Below are 21,394 nucleotides of genomic sequence, written 5' to 3'. Positions count from 1 at the left end.
AATATTAGGACCCCTACAATGGGACATAGAATTACAACCTTGCTTGGAAAAAATTAACAAAAAGCAAGAAGTCGATAAAATAGTGGCATTCGCCGATGACGTCGTAATAACAACATCAGGACACAGTCGAAGGGAATTAAAAGAAAAAGTTAAAAAGATAACAGAAACACTTGAAGAATGGAGTATGGAGAGTAAATTAAGGATATCATCAAATAAAACCAAATATATAATTTTCGACAAAAAACTACAAAGAAATCCGACTATAAAATTAAATGGAGTAGGAGTAGAACGAGTGCAAAGCATAAAATACCCTGGCATAATGCTAGACGATAGACTAAAATTTGATGAACATTTGAAATATATAGTAAAAACGGGAAACAGTGTAGCGAATAAATTTGTCACTATTGCAAGAAACAGATTCAGGCTACCATTAAAAATACTAAGACTATACCAAGAAACTGTTTTGTCAGCTACTATGGCGTACGCATCCAGCGTTTGGATTGATAGACTATTAAGAAATAAGACCTACAAAAATCAAATCAATAGACCACAAAGAAACCTATTAGTCAAAATGTCTGGAGCTTTTAGCACTATTTCGCACAGCGCACTCTGTATAATGCTTGGTATCCAACCAATGAACTATGTCTTATTGCAAAGGGCAACTAATTACTGGTTAAGGAAAGAAGAGAAAAGGAAAATTAGAGAAATTTTTAACAGGGATCTAAAAGATGAGAAAGAAATTAACGACAACATAATACAAGTATGGGATAAAGAATGGCAGGAATACAGTGGAGCGCAACGATTACATAGAATTTTTCCTAGCATCGTCGATAGACTAAAAATAAATCACTTAAATCCAACATATGGATTGGTTCATTATCTATCAGGCCATGGACCATACGAACAAAACCTCCACAGAATCAAGTTAAGACCCAGCCCAACGTGTGAATGCGGATAAGAAGGAACTCCTGAGCACCATGTCATGTGGTGTCCATTATTAGAAGAAATTTTAGAACTAAGAACTCAAATAAGAGAAAAACCGCTGAAAGAAATAATAGAAGTAGAGGAAGACTGCAAAGAATTGGAAAATCTGACAAATGAATACTCCGAACTAAGACGAAAAACTTACAGAAGAATAGAAGGATGAGTGCAAGTGGAAGAATGTGTGAGGAAGTCCTCGGAACGGAGAAAAGACTCCTGGGATCCAAACACTGGATTACCGTGCTTTCGCCGAGGACCAGAATGCGTGCTGCACCTCCAGTCTCTCGGTTTGGAAAGGAACTTCGGTGCAAGAGTGAATGTTGCGTGAGTGCATGAATACAGGTGAAGCGAGGATAGTGTCTCAGAGAAAAACATTGAGCAACTCTCGTCAATAGGACGGCCCATCCCGGGCGTGCCGGCCGAAGGATAAAACGGACCAGGGCCTGCACTAAGTGCTCTGAGTGGGCCCTGGACCTCAAGCCAGCACAAATGGGTGGAAACTGGCATTGATACGCAACTGAGAACACTAAAGCATCAAAGCAAAAGTAACAGGAAACGCTTATATAAGAAAATTAAAAGTTTTGAAAATGTGAAAATTTAGATAAAAGTAAGTGTAGTGTGTGTGTTTCATAGTGTAAGTACTAGTTGGTGAAGGTTAGTGATTTCATCAAAAGCAGTCAGTGTCAATATCTGTAGTGAGTGTAGTGTAGTGTTGATGCAGGATCGTGAAAAGAGGTAAAAATAAAGGTGGAAAGCCAGTGTAAATAGTGCAAACGTGAAATAGAACACACAGGAGAGAAATGCAGGCAGAAACCAGAGAAACCAAACATACAGAGTGAAAACCTGAAGAAAAGAAGAAAGAAGATGACCAATAGGTAAACACGAAAACACAAAACATACGACATACAAAACAACACACACGTAACAAACTCAAACTCAACAAAACAAAAAACACACAAAATCTCACAAGACTAGAAATGAGAGTAGAGTTAAGCAAATATTAAGTTTAGTTATTTTTTTGTTCGTTTTATCTTTATTTTTTGTCCAATCCCTTGTTTTGGTTTCACGTCCTTTTCCCCTTCCCTTTCCTTCTTCAAAATTATGAAATAAATAAACCCAAAAGAGAAATCATTCGCAATGATGATACTTCGCCGGTTTTGAATGCTCAAGGCACCGGCTGACAGTAACGCGGCTGAGCGAATGAAAAAAAGTAAAAAAATAAAAAAAATCTACCTTGGCCCGCCAAATCCCCAGATCTCAACATAATTGAACATCTGTGGTCCGTCTTGGAGACACGACTCCGGCGACGATTTCGACCTCCATCCTCTCTCATAGAACTGGTCGATGCCCTGCACAAGGAATGGTGTAAAATTCCACTTGCTACCATTCACGACCTCTATGCCTCCATCCCACGTCGCATCAAGGCTGTTCTGAAGGCGAAAGGTGGCCCGACACCATATTAATCTGGTAAGTTGCAATTTCGTTCAGGTGTTTCCATTTTTCTGATCACCATCTGTATATATATATATATATATATATATATATATGTGTGTGTGTGTGTGTGTGTGTGTGTGTGTATACACTCCATATATAAACGGAGATTTAAAGGGACACAGTATGGACAATTGGGTGACAACAAAGCATATCTGTCCACCTATATTTTCAAAAACGTCGAATTTCTCGACTAATTGTATTCCGATTTGGATGATTCTTTTTATCTTAAATAGTCTCAGAGTTACAAGCTAAGATGGGGAGACATGCGCATTCCGGACGGCCGCCATCTTTGGCCGCCATTTTGAGGATGAAGCGCACACGGGATTTTAGGGGACTTTTGATATTTCATTTAAGATCACATGAAAAACAAATCCTGAAATTTGCAGCTTTTTCTAAATTATTTCAGCTTGCGGTCCTTTATTTACTGGGCTATTTCTGTTCTTCCATGGGAAATTGCGACGCCAATTCATACTGAAATACTATAAACCAGACATCACCACTTTGAACAGTTTCCCCTGTTTGAGTTGGTCTTGCGAGCAAGGTCATCGAAAATCTGAAAGTTAGTTGCTACCATCGAACGAGATGCACAGTAAATAGCAAATCGTGTCTGCACAACATATGAAAAGACGTGTTTAATAATAATATTATTGTTATTTTATAATGTTAAGCCTTGCAATTATACTTTCTTAATGAAGTTACTTTTTGAACTTTCTCTCTTGGCTCAAAATGTATTATATGGAACTTACACATATAATTAAACAAACTCATGTTGTAAGTGCTACAAAATATATTAATCGAGTAGCTTCTAAGGATTGATGTATTCTTTTCTTATAAACGAAAGGATACAGGCATATAAGTAGGCTATTATATAGCGGGCAAACTTGTATCACGAGCGCTTTGTAAGGTAATACATGCAAATTACACAGTTTTTAGCTCCCTTTAGTGCACGTGGTCCAGCATTCGATTTCTGATAGGATAGTCTTGAAAAAGTATGAATGTATAATAGTGGTTCGGATTCCATCTTGAACTGTAGACTGACGTCTGATATCGCCTTGGTGCTGAAAACGAGCGCTAAGCTTCAATGAACAAAGAAATAAACACATAATAATAATAATAATAATAATAATAATAATAATAATAATAATAATAATAATAATAATAATAATAATAAGCTAAGTCAAGCCTTTCCCGCTGCCCAAGTGGCAAGCATGCGCCCCTTTCATGCACGGGGTATCTTCTTCGATTCCCAGTTTGATCTCACATGGTTCGAACTTCACATTAAGCGTTACTGTTATGTCTAGTATATTGTTGGTGCTAACAATCCTTATGAATCTTAAAATAAACTAAAACTTCACAAGTATTTTCAAGAAATATCAGGGAGGAGGCGGAAGGACGAGAAACATTAGCATCGTTTTGCAAAATACGTATAACAAAGTGTCCAATTCAGAATATTCATGAAATAAGTCATTAAAGATACAAGTTTACAGGCATTTTAAAATATCAATAAGTGCTATTATTACAGAATATGAGTTCATACATTACCTATAGAAAATAATTAACATTATAATTTCTCAGAGAGTAAAGTATGAGCCCAAGGAGGACAAAAGCGCCACATATATACCTGAATACAACCTTACTAACAGATATTCGATTTAACAGGACTCCCTCGTGACTATACGGTTTGTGTACGCGCGTTAGACGCAGAAGACTTGGGTTCGATGTCCGGAAGATGTCCAAGTGTTTCGGGTTCCACAATAAGCTATAGACCCACGTTTCATAGAGTCTTAGTACTGAAATAGATACTAAACTTCAAAATAATCAATCAACCAACGTGCATAATTTATATCCATCCATGTCACTTCCGGAGTTATAATTATCCTTTCCAGGAAATGTCCCAGGTGAAACACCTATTAAAACTACCTAGTGATGGGCAGGAGTCGAGCTAAAACTCGACTCGACTCGAATTCGAGTCTAGTTTCGAGTCGAGTCAAAGGTAATTTTCTCAAGTCGAGTTCCGAGCCGAGTCACTCTTTTTGATGTATAGTTTCGAGTCGAGTTGAGTTTGATAAATGGCTCGCTCGTTCAGCTCGTTTTTACTCGTTTTTTAATCATGGCCTGATTAGAATGGAAAGCGAAGAAAACATGAGAAATGTAAGCAGTAATGTGGAATACTTTTAGTGTCGCTCACGAGAGGGGGCATTGCTCGCATCTCGCCTCGTCTCGATAATGAGAGGAGAATAGGTTTTTGTAACGAGGCAGACTCAAATGTCGTGAGCACTCATATAAGTATGTACTGTAGTTCGCACCATAAAAGCTGATACTTTCACAGTCAAAGTTTTGAGCCAAGTAGGAGCTGAACCTGAGTAACGATGTCAGTCGGCTTGGCTCGGTTCGACTGAACGAACAGCTCGAGTCAGTCCTGTTGGGATGAGCCATGGACCGGCTCTGCTCAATTTAGCCGATGACTTGAGCCGGCACGGTTGGGATGAGACATCGACTCGGTTCGACTCGGTTGAAGTGAGCCATTGCCTTGAGCCGGCTTGGTTGAAACAAATCTATCGCCTCGGTTCGATTTGGCTCAACTGAGTCCATAGCTCGAACTGACTAGCTTGGGGTGAGAAATCAGCTCGATTCCGTTTGGCTCAGGTGAGCCTTCGGCTTGAGCCGGCTCGGTTGGGTAAGCCGTTGGCTCGGCTTACTTCCTGGTTCGGCCCGATAGTTAATGAACATGTTTGGCCAGTGAACTATAACTTTTAACAATTTTCGGCTCAAGTCCGAACACTTGCTCCTCCGGAATTCAAACCCAGATCCTCGTGAACGATGTTCTTGCCTCCTAGACTTCACTACTACCGAGGACGGCAGTCAACTAGCTTGTAGTATTTATATACAAACCGCCTATCTTTCATGTTTATATACGGTATAATAATAATAATAATAAGAATAATAAATTGTAGTATTAGTAGTGGTAGTAGCAGTATTGATAATAATTATAATGTATATGCAGGACACTTGAAGATAGTACTTGAAAGTACACACAAGATTTGACTCGATTTGGTTCGTTCTGGCTCGACTCGACTCGAAAGTATACCCAAATTCGAGTCGAGTTTCGAGTCAAGTTGGATGAAATTTTTCGAGCTGAGTTCTCGAGTCCAGTTCAAAGATGTCTGTTTCGAGTCGAGTCGAGTTTCAAAGAAAACTCGCTCGAACTCGCTTGTTCCCATCCCTACGACTACGCCGTTTTTTTCATTAGAAATCATCTGGAATTTCTATAAGTCAACCTCTTCTTTTGCTGACCATTTAATACTTTTCACCTGACACGTAAAACATAAATAAAGTCTCAATACGAGACACACTTAATGGGCCCGGAGGACATTTCAAAGTATCGGCACTTTCGCATATTTTCTTAAATACGGCAAATAGTGGGGTGATGTAGTCAGCACCACGCACTGATCATATCCAGATTTTCCTAGCTACCTATTTCAGAACAGGGTGAACCTTAGAGCAGCATCGGAATGAGAGCAAAATGAAAGAAAATCGGGAATCGAACTCGGACTACCACGACTCATTCCTTACCATTAGGCTACTTAGAAAGAAAAAAAAAATAGTAGTAAAAACAGCGAAGCTCCTCTTTACTCGACTTAGGCGTTCGTTTGTCCAAATAATCCTCCGATATGCCTGAAACGTTTTTAGTCAAATTTGATATGGTGATTCCAGAGCGCACGCTGAGTGTGTCGTAAGGAGTTGCATGTCTCGATCTTACATACCATTGAGAAATAATCACCGAAAATGGGATATTCGTATACTTAAATTGGAAAAGCATTTGGCGCGTAAATTCTCATTTTAAAAATGGAAAATAGAATTTTCAGAATTAGAAATAGGGCAAAGGCCTTCTCGTTTTGTTCTACGAGCACAATTTTTCGAAGTAATCATGCTTTACGCTGATATGCCAAATTGACCTATTTGCATGTAGTGTTCTTTCACCTAAATAATTGATGCACCAAAAAATCTATGGATAATCAATAAAGGATGATTGCTTCGCTTCAAAATTGCAATTATATCATATCTAGTATAATTTGCATTTGAATTTAACACCCAATACTGCAAATTGAAGTATTCATCAATATTTATATTGATTTAAAATTGGTAACTCTAACAGTAATTCTTATGAGTACATAGATAGGGAGAAAAAGAAAGAAAGAAACGAAAATAAGCGAATATCGTTTTACAGTGTCAAACTAAATCTTCCAAACTATGAAAATTCCATATACAAACTTAAAGTAGTGCATCTACAAATAGGGTAACGTAACAAGATCAAAGAACATGTTCCCTGATCAAAAAAGGCCACTACTATCTATGCCTTACTAATTTTGTGCTATTGTCATAATGATTAAAAGCAAATCTCGTTATTTCAACTACTTCCGGTCTAAATAAAGAGTTAAGGATATATATATATATATACGAACTCTCGGGACGTTAAATAGATTGTAAAAAAATGATAGATATCTTTTACATATTTTTCTCTATGGAAATCTAAAATCAGAAGTACTAGTAAATTAAAGTACTTTCAGAATCAATACGACGTTGCGAATTATCATTATATATAGGATTGAGACATTGTACCGAGTGTAAAAAAAAAAAAAAAAAATAAAAATTGTCAAAATCTATAACAATTTTTGTTGTTTGGTGATAAGTGTTGAAAGCAGAAATGGTTAATATAAACCACTTCTGCACAGTGAAAATTGATTGTGTTAATTCAACACATACCACTCGGTGTTAGCGTTTAACACAGGCGGTGTGTTATGTTTTAACATACAACCGGTGTAGAGCGATGTTAAATTCGAATCTGTGTTAGTATTTTCGGTGTTGATTCGACACCATATCAGGGTCGGTAGTGTGGGGATTACTGTTGAGTGTTACTTGTAGCTGTGTTGCACCAACACGAAGAAAGTAACACAGTTTGAAGTGTGTTAATTATTTTGTGTTAATACTATATCATGTTAAGTATTAATATAACAGTCCCTGTGTTATTTCAAAATCATTTTCGTATTATTTCAACACACAATGTGTAATAATTCAAGGTCAAACCGTATAAGTAACACTGTTTTAAAATTCCCTGTGTTAAAATTCTAGGTCAGACCACCAAATTAACACAGATTTTTATGTTAGTTCTAGTCTAGTTCTCTGTTACTACGACACCTATTTCGGTGTTCAAATAACTCCGTATGCAGGGTTGATGGAATCATGTTTCTGTGTTGGAAAGCTTATGGTCTGCGTGCTTACGATTACCGAAGATTCCACTTTTAAAATAAGAATAGTAAACTACAGAACACTTCATTTGGAAATCTTCATAAACTTTTTTGTAGTCCTCGCCAACATTTATTGTGAAGTATTTCTTGATGGTTCCAAACACAACATTCACCAACAACTTGTTCAGGAATGATAGGTAACTCTTATCTATATAGAGTGAATAATGGCCCCTCCAAAAACCGCTACCTGTCAAATAAAATCTTAAACGTGCAGAATAACATGCAGTTAAGCCCGATTTTATTTATTTTCTTAATGAAATAATCATCCCTTATCTTTCAGTAGGCAAGGAATGAAACGGTCTGGCATTTTCATGTGAGGTACTAGCCTGGCATTTACATCATGTGAATGAGGAAAACGTAGGGAAAACCTCACTCCGGATAGTAGACTTGAAAACATTTTTTTTTCTTACATTCTTTAGACCGTGTGTCCCTCCGAATTAACTGTTGTTTATCTGTTTAAACCTCGGACTACCAACGGGGGTACTCTGTGTCCACCACACTATATATATATTGTAATTACTCCTCTAATATTTTTCTTTAAAATTGTAAGAAAATACGTTATTGCTCAACATGTTTCCCTAAAGCGAATACCTTACAATGGTTCAAATTGAACGTTAGTGTGTCTCATAAAATCTGTTACTTTAAGTTGGTTGGCATAAAATACAACCCCCCACCCTCCGTTGGTAGGAAATGTGGCTGACATTTAGAAGTGTCACTACTAGATGGCAGCATAATAAATAGGTGTTAGCAGGCCGGTAGCCAGCCCCAAAATGTAGGGGGGGGCGGGCTGAAGTTAGGGGGGCCCGATCCAACCATATTATAAATCATTACTATATTATAGTTCATTTGCAAGCCTACCGGGAAAATTTTAGAGGGGGCCCGCAAAAATTTAGGGTGGCCCTGCCCCCCTAGATCCCCCTGGATACGGGCCTGGGTGTTAGTCTTATCCTGTGTATTGTTCACTTCAGTCTCTATAGATTTTTGTAAGAATTTCTAATTTATTTTGCAAGATATACTTAATCTTAACAGGTGGGCACAAACTTTCCCTCTTTGGTAGTTCGCATTACAAAAAATACCAAAGTAGTCCAGGTTAAGTAGCTAGACTCACTCGAATTACTTGATTTGATATCACAATTATCGATGTTAAAACACTAACGTGATTATAGTTCCTAACACGTGATAACTTCTAGCACGCTACCTGAGCAAGTTCACTCAAACAGCCTCAATGGACGCGAAAGATTCGGGAGGTGCCTGATATACTTCATGTTGGTCCATGTCCTGTGTTGGCCACTGTTAAGAATTGGATTGTCAAATTTAGGGCAGGATATTTTAGTACTGAATATAAACCCTGCCCTGGGGAAAACTTTATAGCCATTCTGTCTGAAACAATGAAAGAGATGCATGAAATGATTCTCTTAGACGGAGGCACTTCTGCTAAAAAGGTAGCAGAGTATCTAGACGTCTCACATGAACACGTTATTGCCAGTACACTCATCATGAGACGTGATTATCTTGACATAAGACGTGATTATCTCGACATGACAAAATTTTGCGCGAAGTGGGTGTCCAAATCTTTACATGCAGACCAGAAGCATCCAATTACAAAAGCAATGTTGTATAGTGGTTTTCAAAGCTAAAACAACTTGCCTTATCAGCAGTAAAACTGTCATTATGTTCTTTTAGCGGCCACGTGCGGTTTGTCAACCAGTTGGATGTTGCCGGTATTACAAAAGCTTAGCCGCTCTCCCCGTCGCCAGGGTAAACAATGAAGTCTCGAACTATTCTTTCTGAGTGTTGCAAACCAATAAGCAGATAAATAAACAAGAATAACCATTTAAAATAGGAATAAAATATATACAGGTCATTCGACAAGTATTTTCTCTCCTTTTAATATACTACTACTACTACTACTACTACTACTACTACTACTACTACTACTACTACTACTACTACTACTACTAATAATAATAATAATAATAATAATAATAATAATAATATAGTTTTTACGTCCGAGCGGTTTCGGGCTACTGTGCATTTTCGGTAATGCACGAAAAATAGAATCGATCCTGGACCGCCCGTTGGACCGATACTGTATTTTTAGCCGCATGAATTGGGTTTCCCCGATTGAACCGTATGAATATGGTTGGCCTGATAACCCCATTTTTATGAAAACAAGCTTAGTCTGTCATGATTGTAAATAGCGTGTTGTTTTACTTTATTATCGTAACACAAATTGTTCTAATTATCACGTAGGAACTCATAACGAGTCTATCGGGTCAAACGGTCGAAACAGGCGAAACACGGGTCAAACGGGTTTATCAGGTCTAAGGATCGAGTAAACCAAACGCAATGGTTATCGGGCGGATACTGTTTACCTGAAAAGTTCAAGCATTAATTATAGGTTAAATTCAATCTTAAGAGCTCTATTTGTTTGCATACATTTTTTTTTTAGTTAGCCGACCAACGAACTTGCGGATACATAAATATAAATCCTCAAATCTAAATTATTGCATTATATTATTGCAATAAGCATGAATGTGATTTACTATTAGGAGTTAGCGTGATGCACTAATGTTAGTCTTTTATAAATATTATTATTATTATTATTATTATTATTATTATTATTATTATTATTATTATTATTATTATTATTATTATTATTATTATTATTATTATTATTATTATTAGTCGACAGGCCATGTGCTTATAATCACAATTTAAAACTTCTTCTTAAAAAAATAAATTATTAAAAAGCATTCTATTAAGTACCTAGATCCTCATATTTATTAATGTATGCAGATTAATATCTGAGTAATAAAACTATCAATATTAATTTCGTATGTATAGTATTCTAATTTGTGGGTTGTCAAGTTTTTATCGTCCAGTAACGTGATGAATCACATTAGAAAGAAAGTAATCAATTATTGGCCTGTCTAACTATATCATAAAGTTAGAAATAATGTACTTACGAGCAGAGCAGACAAACAGACAGTATCTTTATTAAGCGTATTACTAATATTATTACTATTAGCAATAATAATAGGCTTAATGATAACTAAATTCCTGGCGCAACAACCCTTAGAAGGCCTGGACTTACGGCACTCATTCCTGTGGTGTGATGTGTTGTCAGTAGATCGGCTACCCTCGCCATTAATGCTTGCTTTCTGGACTGTAGTTCGCTATTTTTTTCTTTCAAGTAGCTTCCAATTGTCCTCACGACGCTGGGTGGACGCCACAGTGCCAACACCGTCTGGTGAGTACGAATAGTCACACCTAACTTTTCTCTGACCAGACCATCTTTCCTCTATGCCATTCATCTTGTTTGAACAGCTTAAGTAAGATCAATTTGTAACTTTTTTATATCATCCATTGCTCTCACGATAAAAATGTAATTCTTAATAATATGTTTTCTTCTCTTATAACAGTTTGCCACACTCATATATTTGTAACAAGGTTGAGTTTTTGTTCAACGCCTTTCTAATTCTCAACCACCCAAACGACCCCATTTTTAGGGTTATTTACTGTTGCAGGAAAGGAAGAATTCAGGTGGGAATGCACTTTTGGAGTCGTCCATACATAAATCAAAAACTAAATAAAATAAATGTTTGTTCAACGAGAAATTGGCTATTTTCTTTTAATCGTTTTATTTATTTATTTATTTATTTATTTATTTATTTATTTACTCAGTAATCAGGCGGAGAAGATATGTTCAAAAAACACGACAAAATAGCTTAGATATCGCATATTAAATCCTTAAATGTATTCATTTTTGTAACATTATTTTTTTTTTCCTTTACATATAAATGTTATAAGATTCATACACATACGAGCGCTACTAAGTAGTATTTAGCTTTCCTAAAAAAAGTAAAAGCCAATGTGAGGTGCAGGTAGCTATAGAAGAAATCTATGCATACCAAAAGGACACCGCCACAATAAAGATGATAATATCATGTGGAGTGGCTAGGGATATTCAAATTAATAATGTAAATGGAAATAAATGCAAATATGACGCATTAGCATATGTAATTCCCTGTTTGGAGATAATGGTGATCTCCTCTGGAAGCCACCACTGCCACGTTTATTAGTCGGTAGAGCATAAATACATGAAATAAAAAACAATAATCTCAGGGTATTCTCTGACATCAGTTATGGTCTTGAAGCTACTTATAGAGAGTTTCAGAATAAACAAAGGTTAATTTTTTTTCAAGACAAACAGGTAGCAGCCTGTTAATTACTCTCTATACTCATAACTGTGTCCGTTTTAGTTCTTTGGGCGTAATTCTCCCTGGGACCTATTCAGGAAGATGGTCAGATGTACACAAGACAAGGAGAAAATGTTTCCTTGGCTCTCACTCCTGAAAACAAAACATAGGAATTAGTATTCAGGTACTCACCGTACAGGAAACAGACACCCTCGAAATACTTTGGATAGATGAAGATTTATTCTTGGTTAAGAAGACCATTGATGAAAATAGAAACCCTTAATACTTCCGTTTTAAAAATACACACTTATATTGGATTTACTTGAAATTTGTGCACCACACACTAAACAAAATACTCACAAATTCCACACTGAAATTTTATAGGAAAGAAAAAAAAAACAAAATGCTAATTAAAACTGGAGATCTGTCTGATCTCTTAAATGATCTGATAATCAGATACACAACATTAATACGCACTCCTCATAATTTCAAGTTCACTGTCTCTGACCGTCTTTCAGAAAGGAGGCTGATAATAGCAATAAAAATGGTTATACACAATGTATATGTGAGAATTGTTAATTATCAATGTATATGTACGATGCACTGTTCATACGGAAACGGTTGACGCACAGTCCGTGATGGAAATCACAAATATAGTCTCCACATTGTCATTCCACTAAACTGGAAAATGTTCGTGATGATGCTGACTAGCTCGATAGTCACAATGACGCTAGAACTGACGTAAGGAATGTCAGCATAACAGTAAATTTAAGTCACTGCTTGTCACCTTGTTCTAAAAGTCCAAGGATGGCACTGCCGTAATAGCGTGACAGGCCTAGTTAAATCTCATATAGAGATATGACAGTGAATTACTATTCCATGTCGGGAATTATATAATAGTGCCACTGCACGTTAATAAAGTGGTAGGCAGAATGACTGTTACGTTGTAATGCTAGCCTAGACCTAGCTAAATAACCATAATTCAGACGCTATGTCAAGCGATTATGTTCTGGTGAAAACACACAAACATAGCGGAAGTTTCAATTTTTGACGAATAACACTGTTCAATACACTTTAAATAATTCCACCAATAAAAGATATTTATGAACACTGTCCACTAATAAGAATATTTAACCGATACATGTCGGTACATGTATATTAGGCACAGGACAACCTGGGGAGCGATTCTCACACCGTCCTGGGTTGATTTTAAAACTTCACACACGATAGTTCGAAGTGTACTCTTCCGTGTCTATGTAACCACTTCCCTTGCTCAGCACCTGAACAAGGTTATTAAACTCAACTATTCTCAGAAAATTGTGGACTCGCTCTTCTCGGAATTTTCCCACAAAGGGTTTGATGCCCCAGGCAAGATATCGTGGGTGGTCTCCTACGTACAGACCACAGAAACTAGTTCCTGCCTGCACATTTTGCCAGCCACCTCTTGAAAGGTGCTGCCCTCACGTTTTTGAGCGGTCACTTTAAAAAGCTTCTGAACAAAACAGAAGTCCATTGCAATAGTATGTAAACATTTACTATTTTCTCTTAAAAACAACACTTTGCATTATAGTTTCACATGATAAAATGCACAAAAATAAAGAAAAATATATATAGAATACATTGGTACATATATACAAAACTCTCATCTCTCTGGGTATGTGTAGGAAGTCTCCTTTCCTATGGCTTCCCTTAAAACTGTCTGCTACCAACCCAGTAGCCATGTTTGCAAGAGAGAGAGAGAGAGAGAGAGACATTTTAGGTTACTATTAATTTTGAAAATATACAAGATCCAAATGTCTTGAACGAAGGGAAACACGTTGACAAATATAGTCATGAATTTTGAACGGTCTTTCCAAGAACTAGTGAGCGTAATACGTTAAAATGAATCAAAATAAAATACAAATTTTCAAAACTGCAATGCATCCTGGGAGAAATACTAAGGTCCGCTCGCAGACGGCCAACGAACTAGGGGTGGGGTGACGCTACGAGCTTGCTACTCGAGAAATTCTTTCAAAAGGTGTGAAAATCTCACCTTTACAAATTCAGAATCTATCATGTTGACGCTAAAAATTTTACGACTTCTTCAACAAACATGTTGAGCGTCAGTCAGCAATGTATCCATACCATCATTGCTATACAAGAGGAAGTGAACAGGGTACTTCCTATCCTTAATGAGTCATCTTCTCTTGCTCATCTAGTGATTTCTTCCTTCGTGAGTTGTCATAGACCTCACATGCAGTTCTCGATGCAGACAAGTGTCGCCAGAGAAAAAAAAATTCTGTCCGTAGCTCTGTAGCCCCAAAGTTCAAACTTCTCTATAAGAATCCGTAGCAAATGATATGATTTCTCCTTTAATTAATCGTATGCAGAATAGTATGATAACCGTTTAACTTCATTAACATATGTAATATATACAACATAATGTCCCAGTAATGAGATGCACGCAAGAAATAAATGATTCACTATCCTATAAAGGAAATAACATACATAATTAAATACAATATACATCAATATTGTATTAATACTCTCGTATTACGCTCGGTGTTTACCCATTAATATTCATAATAACAAGACAATATTTAGCATGAATGCTAATATAGAAGCAAGAAATTTGACCACAAATTACTACATATTTAAATAATGATATGCAAATGTGCACTCATCTGCATTTTGATATGCAGATGAAGGAGAAGAAACTCGGCCTTCTACACCAAACTAGTTTTATGATGGATTTATTTAATATCATATGGGGCTAGATCAGACGAATTGCTAGTCATGTGTAGTAATATGGGGCTAGAGGTGAATTGGATGGGCGATTTAAGGTTCAAACTCTAATATAGACAATTCTTCAATTATAGTGCGCGACAAAACATAACCAATGTCTTCCTCGAAGGTCAGGATCTAAGGTTTACTTATCCCTACCATAAATCCTTCATTGTAACTAGGTTTCGGCGTTGCCACTCCAACTCAGGTAGAATTGTATAAAGCTCTCAGTATGACTAACCCAATTATATTTATCATAGTAGCATCGTACAACGTTTGTTGCGTCTGGTATTTGTAGCTTTTACAACGTAATTGAAGAAATAGCTAGGCTTTGCAATCAGCCCACATCGTGTGACAATATATGAAAACTATTTTATTCTACTTTGTACAGCTTAAAACACAAATTACTTTGATGTTTATTGTGTTGGGAAGTATGTAAATGTTACCGAATAGAGCAAATTTTTAAATTTTACTCCTGATCCAAGACTTTGCATTATTTTTTTTCCATAAATGACGTAAAGACAATGCTCTAAATAGAAGAGGGGGAGTATAGGGTATACTTCCTTTAATCTTCCACTTCGGGCACTGCATAAAGAAATAGCAACACAGTTTAAAAACAGAGATCTTGCTATCTTGAATATTTTCAGTGCGTAGCTGGTGCTTGTTGTATTGCGACATTGGGGAGACAGTGCCCCTTATGGAATCTTGCTACAAACGATAATCTGAATTAGGCATGCGCACGAGACAAGATTTGAGGCTGTCTCGTCTAAAAAATGTACTGTAAATGTGATGTCTCGACTCGAAAAATGTGCATTTTTCTATTGCAAGAGCTGTGTCTCGATTCGAATTTTCTCAGGAAAATTCTGTCTCGACTCGTCTCGTGCGCATCCTTAACTGAGTCGACTTTTGACCAATCTCTATTCATTTACGCCAGCGTTTCCCAACCAGTGTGCCGCGAGGAAATCGAAACAAAATTATTAATTATATAGCAACCAAATTGCAAGACATAGGAATATATATATATATATATATATATATATATATATATATATATATATATATATATATATATATATATATATATGTGTGTGTGTGTGTGTGTGTGTGTGTGTGTGTATGTATTTCTCATTACTATGAATTTCTACCATGGAAAAAAAATACTGTAATTGTAATATATTATTCTACATCTATTACTGAGTAGCAGACAGTATTTCGGCTTGTACACATTTCCACGGTTAGCTGCTATGTTACGCTTCAATTGAGAGTCATAGTAACACCGAGAAATGGAAGCACTTGTACGGTACGCGTCAAGTGAACGTTTGTACAACACTCATTCGCACGTGAATGACAGAACAACACTTTGTTCAACAGGTGTGTTTTGACTTCGACGCATCGCAAGCTGTGTGATTGCAATAATATGCACCGGGTTTCGTTAAAACAGCAAAGTTAAAAGTACAAGACATTTTTTTGTTCGTTATTTAGTGATCTTCCTTCTTAGTGAAAGGTTGGATGCAGTTTTCGAAAAAGAAAGCGTATTTTATAAATCTGAATCCTATATTTCATTGCAAGTGTTCTCTGTTTTAAAATTAGAATAAAAAATAACCATAATGAAATAGCATAGGGGAAAACCAGTGATCGAGTTTTCATCTCTGTGAGAAGGGGATCAGTAATTACAGAAAAAAATATACAATGGTATTTTCTATTTGCAAATAATAATAATAATAATATCTATGAGTGTGCCACGAGAATTCAAGTTACACCCGTAGTGTGCCGCAAGTTGAAAAAGGTTGGGAAACGCTGATTTACGCGATAGTGTGTGCTAAGTTTGAGATTTTTTTCTAGTAGAAGAAAGTATTTAGACAGGCAACTAATTTCAAACATTTAAATAATTTCATAATAAAATCCGTATAAACATTCTATTGTAATCCATCTCCTCTTACTGTACTTCATTGTGTTCTTAACGTTTCTGTTCGTTTGCTTGCGTTTGTAAAATAGAGAAGTTACCACATATGTATAACATACTTTAATAGTAAGTATATTTGTGATTAATTGTTACTTTACGACTATAAAGCAATAGATTTTTTTTAATGTACAGTTTCGAATATTTGGTAGAGCTCAACAACTTCGTTTAAATAGTAGTGGGTGATAACGATGTTTCTTCTGGTTAGTGTATTGTACCATGTAGAGTTAATACGGGAAGAATATAATGGTAGAATTGCTAGGAAGAAACCATGCATTACCCAAATTAAGAAATATAACATACTTAAATTTTCTAGAGCTTTTGAAAATAAACCCAAAAACTGGTGGGGATGTGTTTTATCGACGAATTTAAGTTAAACCTGCATGAATATAATGGTAGAATAATAGTTTTTCGACAAGTAAATACATAAATAAATGTCAAGAACTTCCAGCCTACTGTAAAATACAGAGAGGGAAGTGTAATGGTTTGGGTTTTATATGTTCACCAGATTTGGAGAGTTAGTGTGTATTGATGGGATTCTGATAAAAGAAATATATCTTAACGTTCTTAGAATGACTTCTAATTTTATCAAGATATTGATCCCAAACAAAGTATATGTTGTAAAGAAAAGACTGCTTTAAAACTGCCCAAAAGTCCGCGAAACCCTACCGCACAGTACCGGCTTTAATCCCATTGAGAATCTTTGGAACGAATTGCAACGTAAGCTCAATATATACGAGTTACTGTGAAAGAAGGTTTGAGAAAAACATTCCGTACAGATTGGAACAATATTTCCCCACACTACACCAGGAAAATTGTAACAACGATGCCGAAATGCCGAAATTAGTATTGTAATTTTAATGCTTTTGTTATAATCCTCTGTAAGTTATGATTTTACCAATTCAAAATGTAGAACGAGAAACAAGTGTAATATTATATTTGTTACGAAAAGCTTTTAAGTAATGATGCTTTCAGGACGTGATCTGGGGGAGAATTTGAGACCCCTCTCGAGCTAAGAAATTTCCGCCTTCAGGACCATATATTCGATCGTGCTCAATGTGGACTACCAATGTTTGCCCTCTACCCGCATATTGAAATTCTCCCCGAGGATAATTTTCTGAAGTCACCGCTGTTTATAAATTGTTTTTCGTTACAAATCAGAGGATAATGTAGTAGTGAGTATACTTCATTTTTTTAGCTATGGATTTACGATTCGCAATTCATATAATGTTCCGTTCTAACCGAATTTTAAACAAAAGAAGTTTTCAATGAGTTACTCAAAGAAATCTTTTCAGCCTCCGGATGAAAATAGGAAGACACTTAAAAAAGAAACACCTTTCTACCGGGTTTGAACACACAAACATGTGTTTGATAGTGTGTCGACCGAAACCACTAGATCGTTTTGTTTGCCTTTGCACACCTTCTTTTGCCTTTTGTGAAAGCAGTTTACTGTTCCATACTCGCTTTTGTTTATTCCGATACGACTATGAGTTCTCAGTAAATATTTGGACGTTACAGCTCTTGCAATGTATAAAAGTAATTTTAGAATAAATCACAATCGATATTATGTCCTAATAACATACGTAAATCAGGTTGAATTCGTGAAATGATTGAGGTTGGAGTGAGCGTAAATGTTTTCATAGTTAGGAGCCTGTATATGCAAACCCGCTTAACGTGGGGATTTAATATTGTGAAATTTGGTACAACAGTTATTTAATGCTACATTATCCGAACGTAATCCAATTTCGAAGTCAACCCATTCAATGTTTTGCAGAAAGGCACCGTATGCGTTCAGGAAGGATGTAGCAATTAGGCAGTTTCTTTGAATTTACAATCTTTTGTGGAATTTCCGCATTCATTGATAACCAGAGTTGCTAACAAGCTAGGTGTTTCCCAGAGTTCAGCACAATGAATTTTTAAACGCTATGGGCTTTATGGAAAGTCGTTCTGAAGCATGATTATTACCATACTAAAGAGCTTGATTAACATATGTTTCCTGCAGTAGTCAGACCTTTAGTATGACGCTAATCATACGTCAAAACGACTCTGCATAAGGCGGTATAAGTTTAAACCCTAGGAGAATGCGTTTAGTGCATTAAATAACGGAAGACGATTTTGATTACCGCATTGAATTTTGCGAAATAATGATATGAAATATCGATGACAGCAATATTGTCGTAAATGACATGGTTTTCTCTGGTAACTTTCAGACTTTCAGTTTAACGTCCCACATTATGCCCTTTAGGATGACGATGATTAAAGCAAGTGAATGATGATGAAATAACGGTTGAAATCAAAAGGAAACGAGGGTACCCAGGGAAAACTCACGGATACAATATTGTCCACCACAAACTTACTTGGCCGGGAATCGAATCAGTAGTCCTGCACACCAGAGCTAAGCATTCTACCACTGATCCACCGTGCCCCTCCCTCCAGTATTCTTTGATGAAGCGATATTTACCTTATATGGTCTGGTAAACCGAAAAAAAATATCACTATTGGAGCGATGAAAACCCACGTTGAATGTTATTTCCAAGAACAGAAGTGCAGAAGCTACTGATAGAAATAAACTACAATATTAATTAGAAATATTACGAATGATGTAAGAGAGATGTTAAATTAAAAGCAGAAATACAAAATATTTTTTGAATACGAACTGTGATTTAATTAGGAATATAGCTGCTAAATAATAATATTGGACTACAAAGAGGAAATATAAATATATTGAGGTTATTATTATTATTATTGAATTGAAAATTCAATGGTGCATCTGAAATCAGGTAAAATATCAGAAAAAAGTACGTATAGCCAACAAGTGGTAAGAAATGTGTGAAGTATTAAGCGCTTGCATTGATGGTGCCAGGGAAACATGATTGGGAGCCACTGATATACAATATTGCATTGAGGACGACCCCTTCTGTACACGTCGTTCTTTGTCTGGGCCTTATTGACATGGAATCAAATAAAAAAATAATGAAACAAGAAGTATATTATAAACAAAAAAATCCTTACTAAAAACTATTATATATATTTTCTCCATTAAATCTCATCAAATTAATTAATTGTATATATATATAGTGAAACCTCCTTTAACGGACACCTCTATAATACGGACACATTTTGTTCTCCCGGCAAAAAATATATGTTCCCTTATTGAACAAAACCCTCCCTTTTACGGACACTCTCAGATACGGACGCGGACAGTCCTGTTTTCCCCCAGACGTTTCAATAACCTCTTCATAACGGACAGGAATTATTCTCGGTTTTGCGATATATTATTCCTCACAAGCCTATCTATCATGAGTCTAGACCTGGTGAACCTTCAAACACAACAGGTTCAAGCTGAACTTCAAATTCTTCTCTTTTTCTACCCCCAATAAACTGCTTTCTGGTGGAAATCCGACAAAACCTTCAATACGCGATAACACTCATGCAGGGTCAGTCATATGGCCAATAATTCTATGCGAACTATCTTCCCTTCCCTAACAAATTTAGTCCTTTTGCCTCTGGGTCTTGCATCTTTCCCGACAATTTCATAGATAACAAAACAAACATCGTTTGTTTTACAAATACATTTTCAACTAGCAATCTTTCCTCTATTACTTTTTTTGGGGGGAAAAGCAACCCTTTTCTTTTACTTATGATACAGAACAAGTCTGGGTTGGAATTTTCCCGGCCTCCTTTTTCGCTTTCTCCAAGAGGATATTCTTTGTGATTGGGGTCGGGCCAATCAACATATGCATTCCCATATGCCTTTTCATCCATTCCGCCAACGAAGATACTGCGCCAGTACATAAACATATATATATATATATATATATATATATATATATATATATATATATATATATTCTGAGGATTCTCAAAGGACACTTGCTAATTAGTTTTATTACTCTTGTAGAGGGAAAATATGCCTTTTTGCTAAACTAAAGAGTTTAGCCGAATAGTTGGTCCCTAACGCATATTTTGAGAAGATTCTGAGAATTTGAAAAAAAATGAGAAACGCGAACAGGGTGATGACATGCACTTAAGAAAATTAAGATACACGCATTATGTTTTGCAGTATCGGTATACGAATATATTGACATATCTCCCAGATGTCAGAAATGAATAACAGAAATGAATATCTCCTTCATCCCTCCCAGTAATTCAAATACGTACTAGCGTATGTGGTTCGGATTCCACGTTAATCAGTAGGTCCACGTCTCATATAGCCTCGCTGCTGAACGGGACGTTAAACTCAAAATCAACTCAAATCAAATACGTACTAAATTGAGTATTTTCATATTGAATTTTACGTACTTACGTTCACACACAATGTATTTACTGTATATTGCAGCACACAATTACTGTTGTGACAAATCAAATTTCTGTAACCTCTCTGTAACGGACACCTCTCAATAACGGACAAAAATTCATGTCCCATTGGTGTCCGTTATTCAGAGGTTTCACTGTATATATAATATTAACAACTTGACTTCGGTGAACATTACATTATTCTTATTATATGTTAACGGTGCTAACCTAACACGAAGCCTTATAATAAGGTTTTAAAAACGGCTGATAGACAAATGGCAAACATTACAAACAAATAGCATTTGTTTATATTTTTTGTTGCATCCGATCATAATTTATACGTACATAATTATTTTACATTAGAGTATATTTTTGAACAACTTGATTTTGAT

Source organism: Thermobia domestica, chromosome 6, assembly GCF_964235325.1.
Source record: "Thermobia domestica chromosome 6, izTheDome1.hap1.1, whole genome shotgun sequence".
In the NCBI taxonomy this organism is placed as follows: Eukaryota; Metazoa; Arthropoda; class Insecta; order Zygentoma; family Lepismatidae; genus Thermobia; species Thermobia domestica.
The sequence above is the reverse complement of the archived record's forward strand: the minus strand, read 5'-3'. Positions refer to the sequence as shown.